The sequence below is a fragment of the Manacus vitellinus genome, unplaced genomic scaffold (genome assembly GCF_001715985.3).
Source record: "Manacus vitellinus isolate BGI_N305 unplaced genomic scaffold, ASM171598v3 scaffold_9_pilon, whole genome shotgun sequence".
In the NCBI taxonomy this organism is placed as follows: Eukaryota; Metazoa; Chordata; class Aves; order Passeriformes; family Pipridae; genus Manacus; species Manacus vitellinus.
In genome coordinates this window covers 12,693,091-12,707,365 of record NW_021940917.1, presented here as the reverse complement: position 1 = coordinate 12,707,365, position 14,275 = coordinate 12,693,091, and positions in this window count along the sequence as shown.

The following is a 14,275-nucleotide window of genomic DNA, read 5'->3' as shown; positions in this document are numbered from 1 at the left end:
TCCTTGTCCTTTTCAAAAAAAAAAGAATATTTTGTCCTGTTCCATGTTATGTAGAAACCCACACAAGTTATTTGATTATGGAGACATGGTTCAAAATGTAAGGAATTCTTCAGATTAGGCTATATTGAAGGCCTGAGAAATGTGTTGGGGAAAAATATAACTTAATATCTAGTTTTGCCTCTGCAAGAGCATTTTAGGAGGAGCAGCTCAGAATCAAACGTTATTAACAGGGAGGATAGTCCTTTTCTTGAACTACCCTGAGGGTTTGTGTGGCAAAATTTTGGTCCTGGGTCAGGGGGACTACAGGGATGGCTGCTGTGCAAAGCTGCTAGGAGCTTCACCCATGTCAGATGAAGGCAGTGCCAGCCAGCTCCAAGATGGATGTGCTGCTGGCTGAGGCAGAGCCCGCCTGTGGGCGTGGTAGCACCTTCTGGGATAGCATATTTAAGAAGGGGAAAAGTTGCTGGGCAAAAACAGCCAGAAGAGGAGTGAGAATATGTGAGAAAAACAGACCTGCAGACATCAAAATCAGTGAGGAAGGAGAAAGAGGAATTGGTCCAGGCACTGGAGCAGAGATTTCCTCACAGCCTCTGGAGAAGGCCATGGTGAGGCAGGCTGTGGCCCCTCAATCCACGTAGGTCCATGGGAGAGCAAATATCCACCTGCAGCCCCTGGAGGACTCCACACTGGAGCAGGCTGGAGCATGAAGAAGACTGTGACCCCATGGAGACCCCACACTGGAGCAGGCTAGTGGCAAGACCTGTCAAACCATGGAGGGAGGAGCACATGCTGGAGCAGTTCACCTGGCAGGGTTTGTGACCTTGTGCAGGACCCAGGCTGGAGCAGTCTGTTCCTGAAGGACTGAACCATGTGGAAGGCATCCACGCAAGAGCAGATCGTGAAGAACTGCAGCCTGTGGGAAGGACCCATGTTGGAGTTTGTGAAGGACTGCCTCTTGTGGGAGGGACCCCACAATGGAGCAGGGGAAGAGTGTGAGGAGTCTTGCCCTTGAGAAGGAAGGAGCATTAGTGACAATTTGTGATGAACTGGCCAAGCTCCCATTCTCTGTCCTCCCACACTACTGTGGATAGAGGAGGGAGAAAATTTGGGGATGAAACTTTGCTTGGGAAGAAGGGAAGAGTGTGGGAAGGGTGTTTTAAGATTGGTTTTATTTCTTATTATTCCTCTTTGACATGTAATAAACTAAACTAATTTCCCTGAGTTGAGTCTGTTTTACCTGTGACAGTAACTGATAAGGGATCTATCCCTGTCCTTGACTTGACTCATGAGCCTTTCCTTATACTTTCTCTCCCCTGTCCAATTGAAGAAGGGAGCGATAAAGCAAATTTGGTGAGGGGTGGTGGTCATCTAGCCAGACTCAGCACACTACACCTTTCAGTACTGTCACTGATGAGGAAAGAAAAAATTTGTGTGATCCAAATGTTAGTTTATTTTTTAAAAAAAGGGTAGGGGGAAGATTTAGAAAGTGTCAAAGTTGTGCAATTGCTTGAGCTGTGTCTGATTTCCTAGTCAGTTTGTAAATGAAACAGTGATTTTTTTTTTTCTGCTATAAACCTTACATAACTGATATATTTATTTGCTTTAAACACTGCCACTAAGGTTGCCACCTCTGATGTGACCTATATACTATCTAGTGAAAAGAAAATACATTTTTTCTTGCTCTTTCCAAGACAGTATTTTCACCATTTAATATATACTTGAATACACACATCTGGGTTCTCTTAGGGATGTAGCCAGAGCAATTACCTGTTGTAAATGCACAGATTCTTCAAGGAATGGTGTGGGACCTTCCTCTCTAGGTCTAGCTAACTCAGCTAGCACAGCACCATCCCTGCTGTCTTCTGTCCCAGTGATGTACAGCAGATGCAGAAACCCAGGTTATATGCAGGGTGAGATTTCTCGGACCCTGAACTTTTGAGTCAGTTTGACTTTAAGCTACTGGAATGCCAGTAGGATCTGATGACTTAGAAGGGCTACTTTCTGGTTCTTTTCATATACAGAAACTGCAGCAGCACTTGATCACTACTCAGCTCTTTGTTTCACCCCTGTGCGCTCCAGTAAAGCAGAACTTGCTTGAATAAGCCCATGTGGAAGCAGCTTCAAATTTTCCCTTACTGCAGGGAAGCAAAAGCTCTGTACTTTACACCTACCTCCTAACTGTAACTGTGTGAGATCAACAGTAGCAGCAGGAGGAGAAAATAAAAGAAATAAAAAAAGAAAACCTCATCTAGTAGGGTTTAACTCTGTTTTTGGAGGAGACATTTCTAAGTGGCAGCTCAGCATTGCTCTAGGGAAATAGTTATCTGAATTTCATTGAGAGTAGGTCTAGAAGGGAAACTCGTGAATGAATGATTGCTTCCATTTCAGGATATGACAGCAATCTTTTGACTGAATTCTGCGGAGCCTCAAATGCTCCTTAATCCTGCAGAATATTAGACAGCAGAACATTCTTCAAATTCCACCCTTTTTCATAGCAGCTTTTCCTGTTTCTCTGTAAACATTTCTGTTGCATTGCCAGATCCTGCTTTGAACCTTCTATTTTTTAGTCATCCATTTTGTTGATTCTCAGGATCACATGAGAGCAGATGTGTTTGACAGCTTAGAGAGTCTAATAAAGAATCCTTTTCAGTGTATGGCATATTCTTCCAAAGTGATATCTGTCTTTAAGACATCTCCTTGATGTTAATCTATCTGAGATTTTCTGCTGATTGTCTAGAATACAATAGTGCTTCCAATAAAGGGGATATAAATTGCTATGTGAAACTTATGTTAATGCAATGAGGCAGTTATGGGCATCTGGGTTTTCAGCAAGTTGCAGCCTTTTGGTATAAGGCAGCTAACATCTGTCATGGGAATGGAAAATGAGGGAGATTTTCTGAGAGGGAAAAAAACTCAGCAAAGAAACAGAAGCATCATTGTGGGAGAACACAGAGGTTATGAGTCATGGAAAGAACAGGTCCCTCACAACCTATAGGAACAGGTCCCTCACAGCAGCAGCTCTCCAGGATCAAGTGGAGTGGGAAGACAACGATTACTTGTGTTTTTTTTGTATGGTTCTCCCATTCTGTAATTCCCTTTACCCACATGGTCTCCCTGTATAGGGCCATGTTCTCTCCCCTCCCCAAATCAGTCCACGCCCCTGTGTAAGGGGGGTACTTTTGAATTAGATGATCAATGGAGCATAGAGGTGTGAGAACGGAATCATATTAGGATGTGAAACCAGCTAGAGTATGGCACAATGTGACTTCATGGCACAAGCTAATTGTAAGGTCCATTGTGCTTTTTAGCAAGTCAGCCTGATATCCCCTATTATCAGAGCTGAGTTCTTCCTTGGTTTTGCTACATATTGCAAGATAGATACATCTACCCTTGAAACACAATGGTAGAGGTCATACATAGGGGTGAGAAAGATGATGATGGGAGGAAGATTATGTGGGCAGGGGTCGCTCGCCCCTTGCCCTACAAGTAGGGCATGCGCAGACTGTTGCCATGAGGTAATGATCAGGCGGTGTTTGGCTGCCACTCAGGCATCACCTTATACTGCGTACTGGCCCTACGTAGTGTAATGTGGAACTGATAAAAATGGGGTGTCGGAGCTGCTGAGTTGAGCGATCCTCATCCTACCACCGAGACTGTGTTGCTCCGCGGGGACGCCCGCTAAGCATGGGTACCGACCAGCTGCTGCAGATCCTGACAGCCCTGGCCTGTCTGTGTGGGTAAGCACAGTTTTTGATAGGAAGCAACTGAGAGAACAAACTTTTTAATATCCTTTTAGTGTTCCTTTAATTCCCCTTTTATGTTTATAGTATTTTTTCCTTTAGTTTCCCTTTTTACTAACCAATACCGTGTTATCCATAATATTGTGTTAAGATCCTTTTTTGGTATCCCTTTTCACTAGTTAATACTGTATTAAATGCTGTTCGTAGTATTTGTTTTAATGCCACCCGATAAGATAGTTATTTTGTATCCTTTTTTTTTCTTTTTAGTTTTTAATTCCTCTTGCTAAGTTTATTACTATTATTATTATTCTCACTGTAATAAAAGATATTTTGTGTGCTTGAGTATTTTTTGGCACTTGTCTTTATTCCGGACATGTATCCGAACGTACTGCTACACCCTGCACAAGCATTACTCGTTGTCTCATCCATCTCTCCCCAATCCCTGGTTTGTTATTGGACTTTTGTCCTCCTGTATCCCCCACTGGTTAGCAGAGCCCTCAAGCCACTTCCTTTCCCCTGAACCCTTGCTCAATGACGTTCCCCTTTCTAAATCCTCCCCCAGAGACTTTAAAAGCCTGTGGGATTCCAAATAAACTTCTTTTCGCCACTGGAATCCAGAGAAGAAGCCTCGTGGTCCTTTCCTCCTCGCTAAGGGAGATTGCGTCACTGAAATCCTCTCTGAGAAGCAGCGAGCTAGCAGTCTACTAGCAATCAACTCTGTTACACCATCATTAAAATCCCAAACCAACAAAACTTGACATAAGTTTTTTGGGGCATTTTTGTTCAGGATATGTCTCCTACCTAGCACAGTGTGTCCATGCTTGGGATTCCTGGGTGTTGCCATAATCTAAGTGCTTGTAAAGCTACTGTTTGCAGGATTATGAGACCTGGCACTCCTCACACACTGTTTTTGATGGTGAGAGATGCTTCTGAGTCTGAGGGTGGAAGAAGACAATTGTGCTGAGCATAATAAAACTCTGTTTCTCCTCCTGTTTTGTGGTGACTCTTCATTCATGGTCATGCAGGATGTAATCCTCCTGATTAGCTTCCACAGGCCAACAACCTCAGATTTTCCTTTCTTTTACTTTTCTGTGAGTAGGTCCTGTCCAGTCCAGTCCTGTCCAGTCAGGGAGAAAGGCTTATTGTGAGAGAGTGAGAAAAGAAACAGTAGAGTTAAACTTACAGAAAAGATTCTAGAGGAATGTGGAATTACTGGGACTCAGTATGAGTGTTACATAGGGAGAGCAGTGAGACAGCTCCCACCCCCAAAATAGTGCTGAATTTGGAAACCCAATTTATTTATAAATGTGTCCATCTGTTCAGTGGTAGAGCTTGGGAAGCTACTATTTGTTTCAGAATGAAAGTTAAATCTTTTCTGGAATAGTAAGGGCATGTGTGTAGAAATATTTTCACTAAAGGATGCAGGTTTTGAAAATAATACTTGCTATTTTATGTCCTACTTAACTGAGGATACTTACTAAGTGTGTTTTGAAAGAAACAATGTTAAAAAAAAAGGTGAGAAGGACCAGAACTAAATTGCTATGCTTCTAAATTATAGCTGCGAAAATGCCGAAGTCCAGAAACTGAGTACTGGATCCAGTCAACAGTGGATATGTTATGTTTCTTCAGTTCTGCTGACCTCAGCTCCGGAACTCTGAAGCAGGGACCCACAGCAAACACACTGTGCAGAACCCGGGCCCTGTAGGACTGTGATTAGGCTTAGAGCACAAAGTCTTGCCAAGATCCAGTCCGGTGGAAGCTCTCTGGATGGAGAAAACACATCTGAAATCCCAACTCCGCATGGAATTTCAGTTCTCTCTCAGTCTGCAGGTCCTGAATGAGCAATCTTCCTTAAAGACAGGTGATTGTGTCATCCTTTGTGAAAAACTGCACCCTTTCCTTTCATGGAACAGCAGACAGCTGGTTCAGTTGGTCCACTCATTTATGAAGTGAAAAGCTTGAGGTCAATGACTCCTCAACTTAAGGGGCTATGAAGCTGTACCTGTCATACACAAGGAGAGCCCTTACCCACAGACCTGAGATTCTTTTAGGGAGAGGCAATTTCCACTTAACTGTTGGGAGAATGTACCTCATGCAACAAAGAAATTCAACTTGACCATTACTGTAAAAAGAGTAGAAAAGGAATTTAATGATATTGTCTACTTGTTAGGGTATTTATCTAGCAAACAAGCACGTTTTATTCTGCTCCCACCTTTGGGGATAACTCTGTTTTTTTAATTCATATAAAATACTGCAAGAGCTTCATTGTGGCTATAATGGTGTATTTCATCTGTGTTTTCAGCTTTAAACTGAATCAAGAATTGTGTCATATGATGAATAAATTATAATATGCCTCTCATAATTTTCCTATTTCATCAGAAGTGGAAAAAATCAGGCTGCTTCTGCAGTTCACTGACTTAACCTTTTATATACCACAATTCACTACATTGAACAAGACATTTTCTTCTCCTTTGGATACATTTCTATAATAAATGTATCTTTTGGTAACTCTGTAACATATTTCTAGCAATATTGGAGCTCATTTAATAAAACTCCTCATGCCCAAACGATGGGAGACAAGCCTCCCAGTAGACTATTTCTGTGGTAGCAATTGCTAGATGCACAAAGGTGATTAAAGCACATTACAACTGATGCACAATGAACTGTATAAAATATTGATTTCCTGTCACAGAAATATCATTTAAGAGGTGGGAGCAAGGAAGAGGAGAATGAAGTCCAAACCCGTTCCTATTCAGAATTTATTGAGCACAACTGATTCTGGCATCGTGGTTTTTCTATCACAGACTTTCAGAAAGGATTTGTCTTGCGGAAGGAACTGAAAGACAAAACTTAAATGGTTTAAGAAAAAATATGAGACTCAAATGATACACAAAAACTCACTGCTGGTTTATGCCCATTTCTTTGAAAGAAGCATGGCCAAAAAACCCCCCCAAACCACTTATGAATGGTATAAAATAATTTTACAGTAATACCTTTTTTTTGTGAGAAATAAACTACAGTATAATTTTGGACGATTAAATAAGGTTTCTGCGTGATACATATAAATTGGCACTTCCATCTTTACCGTATTTATGAGGCAAGATAGTCCATCTTTTGTATAGCCAGGACAAAAAATTTCCAGGTATCAATGAACCTTGCATAAATAAATCTATTTACTACCAAGTTATTAATAAAATTCTAGTTATGAATATACAATATGTTCAGAGATTTATAGGTAATTTCTAATACGTATCACTAGAAAGGCTAGTGAATATATCTTCCTAAACAAACTACAAATAACTATTGTTGAAAAGGAAGTGTACCGATATTCATATCAGGATAATAATACCGCTTTGTACCTTATGATTAAAAATAAGAATAAACTGTTCCATGAATACTGTAGCTCATGAAGATTGATCCCCTTACTGATCTCAATTCTTCAAGCACTAGGTGCACTAAGTACCACTTCACCTCTTCTTCCTCCAACACTTTCAGTACTGTGAAAGTACTCCTTTTCTTACTCTCCCATGCCAAAACAACACTACTTTTCCTGTGCAAGTGACTCTAAATCATCTCTTACAGATCCCTAAATTTCTTTTTCCATCTTTTTTGTTGGTTGGTTAAGAAAGGGTATGAATGGCCTGGGGTAACCAAGTTGATTAGCCAACAAACATGTTAGACACAATATACTGGTATTAAAATCATGTCTTCAACATACAAATTAGGGCCTTCTGTAACGCAGATGAATTTGTAGAAGTTTCACACCTTTCAGACTTCAATATCTATCAGCTTTTCTCAAAATGTTTGAAGAGGATATCAAAAAGTTTTTGAGGATAACAACTGCAGTCAGATATGATCAGCATGGTGGCTATAAAAACAAAGCTTATGAAACAAAATCTATAATTTTTAATGCACTCTATGGAAGCAGCCTGTGGAACAATAGATGATGCTTTATGTTTTTTGGTTGTAGTCTGGAACAGTTGATGGACTCTGTTGTTTCAGCCATTTGAGTCTTTGTGATCCAGTCTAGATCTGACTTAAATCATTGTCCTAGTTAGGGCAGCTGAGATCAGTTCATCATGGTGGGTGTAACCCAAAACTGTATTCTATAGCCTTCCATGTCATTTCCCAGAAACTAGACTATTGTTGTCAATAGACTATTCGCACCCTCTGCCCATAGAGCCTGACTCCTCAGGCTATAAACTAGGTGTTAAGAGGCCTGTGAGATAGGAGGATGTTTCTGTCCTCACACCCTTTGTGAAACTCCCCGCCCTGAGGGGAGTACCAAGCATTCCTGTCTGAACTGGAGGATATATAATCTTGGAGTTTTGGAACATTTTTCAACCCACTCGTGGGATCCAGAGGACGGCTGCATCTCATCGCTCTCAACCAGACTTAGACCACCACTGGACTGTGATCACCACTTCTGGCCAGACTGCAGCAGCTCTCCCACCAGCAGGTTCTTCCCCTCTCCCTTTACTTTGGACTCAAACAGGGCCCAAGGAACACCACTTTGTTCAGGCCCCAGGGTACTGGGTTATACATTTGGGTTTTTGTGGGTTGAGACCAATTGTTGGTTTGTATTATTGTACTTACTGTATCATTTTAATAAATTGTTATTCTGACTTATAATCTCTCCTTTGAGTTGAGTTCATTCCCCCTGCTGGTTAACTTTTAAACCAGCACAATCATCAGCACCATATCTGAGTTCGCTGACTGGATTCCACGTTTTATTATAATTTTCTTACAAATAAAAATATTGTGGTTTATTCTAGCTTCATAAAATGACTGTATTTATATTGCAGTTGTGTTACTTTAGTGATGACTTTTTGACTATTAATTTTAGCATCGATTGGGTATTTCTTTCTGGAAAGTCATCAGTACCTACTTCAAACTCCAGTCATTTGACTGCAAAACAGTATTTTTATTATTATACACACAGCAGTAAGATACAAGTAATATACTACAAATATTAATACATCTGTGGCATTCCTTTAAAAATTTCATGTCTCTTCTTTCAGTCAACACAAAGCCCAACGCAGAACTTGGCAGGTATGAAGCTACAGAAGACAAAACCAAGGCCTGAAATCTCTGCATTATATTCTGACAGTCAAAACCACAGAATGCTTTGCTCTGTAAAAAAGGTCATGCAATCTCAGATTTCCTTCCAGACTCACAAGAACCTGATAATTTCTGATTCTAGTGAGAAATACAGAGTTGCCAGTGTAAGAATCCTTGTAATCAAAGCAATGAGAAAATATCTAGTCTTTTTTTGTCTAGAAGGCTTTTCTTCAAAAGAAGTAAGAGACTTTTTTTTATTACTTCAGAAATTGTTGGGTTTTTTGAGTATCTAATCAAGTTACAGGTAATTGTAAACCCCAGTAATTTAAAGCTGAAGTTGTCAAATGCAGTTTACAATAATTTTACATGAATGCCCAATATTTTGTTTGCTGTTCACATGGTTTTCATCACATATATTCCACCACACCAGAGAAGTTTATGTAAAATGTTCAGTAACAGTAAGGGTATTTATAACCTTACCTGTTTCTCTTTTTTGAAGTGAAAAATGGAATATGAAAACAGGTGTTGTTTAAGCAGCTTGAAAAAGCAGCATAGGTCATAGACACAAATTAGTCACAATTAGAACGTGTGTTTTGTAGTTTCATGTTCCATTGAAAATCACGTTGTGCACTGAAACACTTTAACTTGTAGTGTGTATCTTCTGCTAGACTAGTGCTCAGGGATCTCTCAGTTTCAGAACAGGCCCTGAAGTCTTTCTTTATCTCCCCAAATGAACCAGTGTTTCCAGTACTATTTCAGATGTTCTTTTGGTTTTTTTTCCCCTGAGAAGATATTTTGGCTCAATATCAAAAAAACCCCACTTGATTCACACAGAAATGATTGAAGCATTTATGTTTATTTTAAATTGTTTACTCTTTCTCTCCCTTTCCCCCCCCCCTTTTTTTTTTCTTTTTTTTTTTTTTTTTTGGTGTATGTATGTGTGTGTGTGCATGTGGGTTTTGTCCCCTGGGAAAAATTGTTCTTGGAAATTTATCTCCATTTCAGAAAAGTTGAAATTCTGCCATTCAGCAAATGTAGTAATAAGACTAAAGTAAATGAAGGTAAAAATTTGGGCAAGAGCCCATGAGGGCTTCTGTGATGATATATTCTTTCAGCTGAAAGATATGTACTTTCAGCTATATCTACTGGTTAGTGAATTATCTGAGCCTGTGGAACTCATTAACAGACTTTGATAATCTTTTGATGGTAGACCTATACTGGTCATAATTAGTACTGGCAACCTATCTGAGTATTAACACATCTGGTTTTCAAAACCAAAACAGTTTCATGCAGACTTAGAAGGTAACTGGTGGGGCTTGTGGGGTCTGATGAGCTCCCTAACACTTGTGCTTTTCACAGTATTTTTTCTGATGAAACCGCTGTTTTTCAGCTCTGCAGAAGTATTTTAGAAATAGTACTGAGCCTAGAAATGTGTTTGGTTTTTATTAAGGTGTAGATACCATAAGTAAAATATTACTTATAGCTCTGCAGCTCTTCTGCTTTTCAGGATGCAGTAAGACCAAGAATAAGGATGAAAATAATATCAGATAAATTCATAGGAGTTGGTTAAAAAAAACCCTTGGATAAATATTGTTTTTATTTTGCTCAGGGTGCTGTGTATGGTAGTATATTCATGTGACCTCTTATTAAGAATATCAGGAAAGCTTCCTAAACTGAAAAATATTCTCAATTCTCTGAAAAGAATATATTGTTAAATAAATTTGTTTTCTTGAGTTATAGAGCTGATATGAGAATATCATAGAGAACCCTGTTGCAAGGAGAAAAGGATGGCATAAACTACTGGTGGACTGGAATACTGACTTTCTCTGCATAGGAAATTGGTTGCCTCGAATCTTTGAATTTTGTCATACCTTTCTACTCTAGGGACAGTCATTATTATGATCTTAGACCCCCTCAGGTGTTGGATGTCTCCACGGTTCTCTAAGGCCAGCAGAAGCAACAAATGCTTCTTTGATAAACAATCCAGTAGTGGGCTACAGCAGCTACTTACATCAATTATGAAATATTTGTTTGGCTGCTCTCTCTCTCTCTGGGCTCCAGGGCAGTGTAACTCTTCTGCAACTTGCCTAAGAAATCTGTCCAGCCTCATGGCAATAGCATCAATGGATTTCTCTCAACCTGTATTGCAGCTGGTCTCTACCTTAACTGCCCCAAACTTTTAATTCTTACTCTGTTGCTGGGGTCTGATATTCAAAGGTGAATCATGATGAAGCATATATTTCACTGGATTGATTAAGGCTGTATCTGGAATATATGGCAGTGTATAATAAAACTTCATTTCTGTGGCAATTCAGTGCCAGCAAAACACAGCATGTGACAACTGACAGTGTGCTTTCTTCCTGTCTACTAGTGACTGTATGTCAAGATAATGATGCATGAGGTGTGTGTAGTGAGCAGAATAAGCATTACTGGCAAGCTGTTACAAATGTGTAATATAACAGAACTGCTATAAAATCTTCAGTGCATTACCCTCACCACACCAGTCTGCTCTTCTGGGTGTGTTTGAAAAATTTCAGCTTGTGGTGCACTATGGATGCTGTGTAAATACATATCTGTCGACTTGCTGAGTAAGTACTGAAGGTGGAGGGGGAGGGAAGAAGACTTGTTGTGTTTGCAATAAACACCAAGCCAAACAGATGAGCCTTTACAATTTTTGATTAACTCTGTGGTCAGTCATATTATTGCTTATGATTCTTAGACAATTCTCCCAATTTCAGAGACATTTGTACTTAATCTTCTCATTACATGAGAGACTGTACTAGAAGCGCCAGAGAGTGTCCTTATGCCATACAAGTTTATGCGTCATAGTTGTACCTGCAGCTAGCCCAAAAGATAAAAGTGCTACTATGAAGCCAACTAACTTTGAAGAAAGGCAGGACTTGGAAGATAAGGCACAGCCCTGAACTGATATTGCATTGTACCATGGAGAGCCTGGGCCAGCCTTTCCATCAACACCACAAAAGCACATCGGATCTTTCCAGTCTGCTTCAGAATACTGCATGCCATGTTCTGCCATACAAGATAGATCTGACCCAAGCCACATTAGTTGGAAGTGGGTAGATCTGCTTCTCTTCTATATTATTATTCTATTAAACTGGACTGCAATTCTGTTTGCTTTATTAGGTTTCATTCCTGTTAAAATTGAAAGAGTTGCAGAATATGGTGAAACTAATTGGTCTGGCTTTCTGTCTATGTTTAATGAATGCAGTGGTAAATGATTTGTGTAAATTTAGTTTAAGGGGTGTCTTAGATGCTCTACACTTTGTAACCTGATTTTATTACTTATGAATACTTCTTTTCAAGAGTATGGGACTTTAGAATTCTCATCTTTATGGAGAATAACATGACTGATGAGGAAATAGCTGCCTTTTTCTTTTTTGCCTTTTTTTTTTTTTTCTTTTCTTGTCTGTGGCAAAAGACATTCAAGAGAATGGTTTTGAACATTTTTTAGGGTAGAGAATATGTCCCAGGGAAGCACCTGTCTTGCATATCCATTTTTTAAAAGAATCCAACAATCTCAGAGCATCTCTCTGGAGGGAGATAGTTCAACGAAGAAGATGCTTGATGAGTAGGCTTTCCAGCAGTGTAAGACTCACTTATTCAGTGCAATTCTGCAGGGTTAGGATGAAATCTCTTATCTCACAAGGGATCTAATACAGTTTCTGAGCTTCAGTACTTGCAGTTTCTGTCTGAAGTCACTGTTTCTCTGTTGCAACATTGTCTTTGCTTTCTTGATCTGACCTTGTTCTCTCATAGAAGAAACCATTACCTGTATTCATATATCTCCAGCTGAGTGATTGGAAGTAGATCAGTACAGTTTTGTGGCTTTTTCCTTTTTTCTTTTTCCCAATATTATTTTGCAGGATTTTAGAAAGTGGGCTAGTTTGTCTACTGCTTCTAGTGTACTGCAGAAAATTTGCTTTATGTGGTCTTGGATAGTCACATAATGGTAGACCATCACTTGCAAAGTTTAGAGCAACTTGGTGAGGCTTGTCCTTGAAAATCAGGGACTTAAACATCTTCATTCTCTGCCAAGTGAAGGAACATCCTGTCATGCAAATGGAAGAGATCTTGGTCCACACCACATTCATTTCCAGTTGCTGACAGTTAATTTTCACTTTTTTTCTTTGAACCACAGAAGGTTAGTCACCTAGTTTATTGAAGTGTAATCACAAGGAAGAAACTTACTTAAACAATTCATTTGTAACAACCTTATAATGGGAGCAATTACTTTTGTGCTGTACTGAATCCAAACCTGGGAGGTAGATGTTTTATGCGAGGAAAAATATAACTCTGATAAATGTGAGAGAAGTGCAGCAAGAACTCAGAAGGGGGATGGGGGGGATGTGTTGCTCCCAGCTGGAGTCTAGGTCAAACATGCATAGACTGTGGTAAGATTAGTATATCCTCTTGTAAATAAGTCCATTCTAATATTCTGTTGTCCGTAAAGTTACTACCTTTTCACTTTGCATTCTAACATCTTCCACAACAACTAAGTTCCTATTAGGCAAATCATAAACATTGATATAAATTTATCTCTTCCAGTAGAGCTGGACCAATTTGTACTTTCTGGAGGAATGACCTTTTATACGGGGATACATCACATCTTGCAAAACTTTAACACTGGCATTTTGGTTCCTATAACAAACGAACATCTTGGAGCTGACCTTTTTCGTGAAGCAAAATTCCAAGTGTCACCATCCGAATATCTCACTCTCTTCCTAAAAGAAAGTATAGGCCAATGAAACAAACAAGGAAGTTACTAAATGTCAAAAAAACCCCTCCAAACAAACAAACAAACAAAACAACAGCAAGAAAAAAACCCAAACAAAGATGGAAGAGAAAAAGAAATGTCTGTCATATGACAAAACTGTTTAAAATAAAACAAAAGTTTATAAATATCTTCTATGAGCATCTAGGAAGTTTCACCTAGATCATCATCTCCCTTATTTTCTGTTCCGTGGAAAATCACTGTGCGTTTTCTGTATCTCTTCACAAGAACTACACGTGTACTATTTGTCTACAAGTCTAAATATCTTGTTTTTCATTTTGCAAAAAATATGTATGATTTATGCTTTGTGTCTGTTTTTACATATAACTTCTTATATACATATAACATCTATGTATGCAGCAATCAAGACAAGCTACTCAGAATGCTTGCTGAACTACTATTTCCTAAAGGCACACAGAAAACTGGACATGATACTAGTAGACTTCTGTTTCAGTGTATTGTATGTATTTTGAGTTTAAGAACACTCTAGCTTTTGAAAGCATTTATAAATTTCATTGGATTTTCAGTTTGGACCTAGCTCATTAGAGGAGCTCAGGTAACCTTCATGGGGTTCTTGTTTTTTTCCCTTTTTCACAAATTACCACGTATGAAATCCAGTTAATTTCAGTGGGGTTGAATGCAGTGATTGAGAAGGTGGTTTCACAGAACAGGGCCTTGTGCA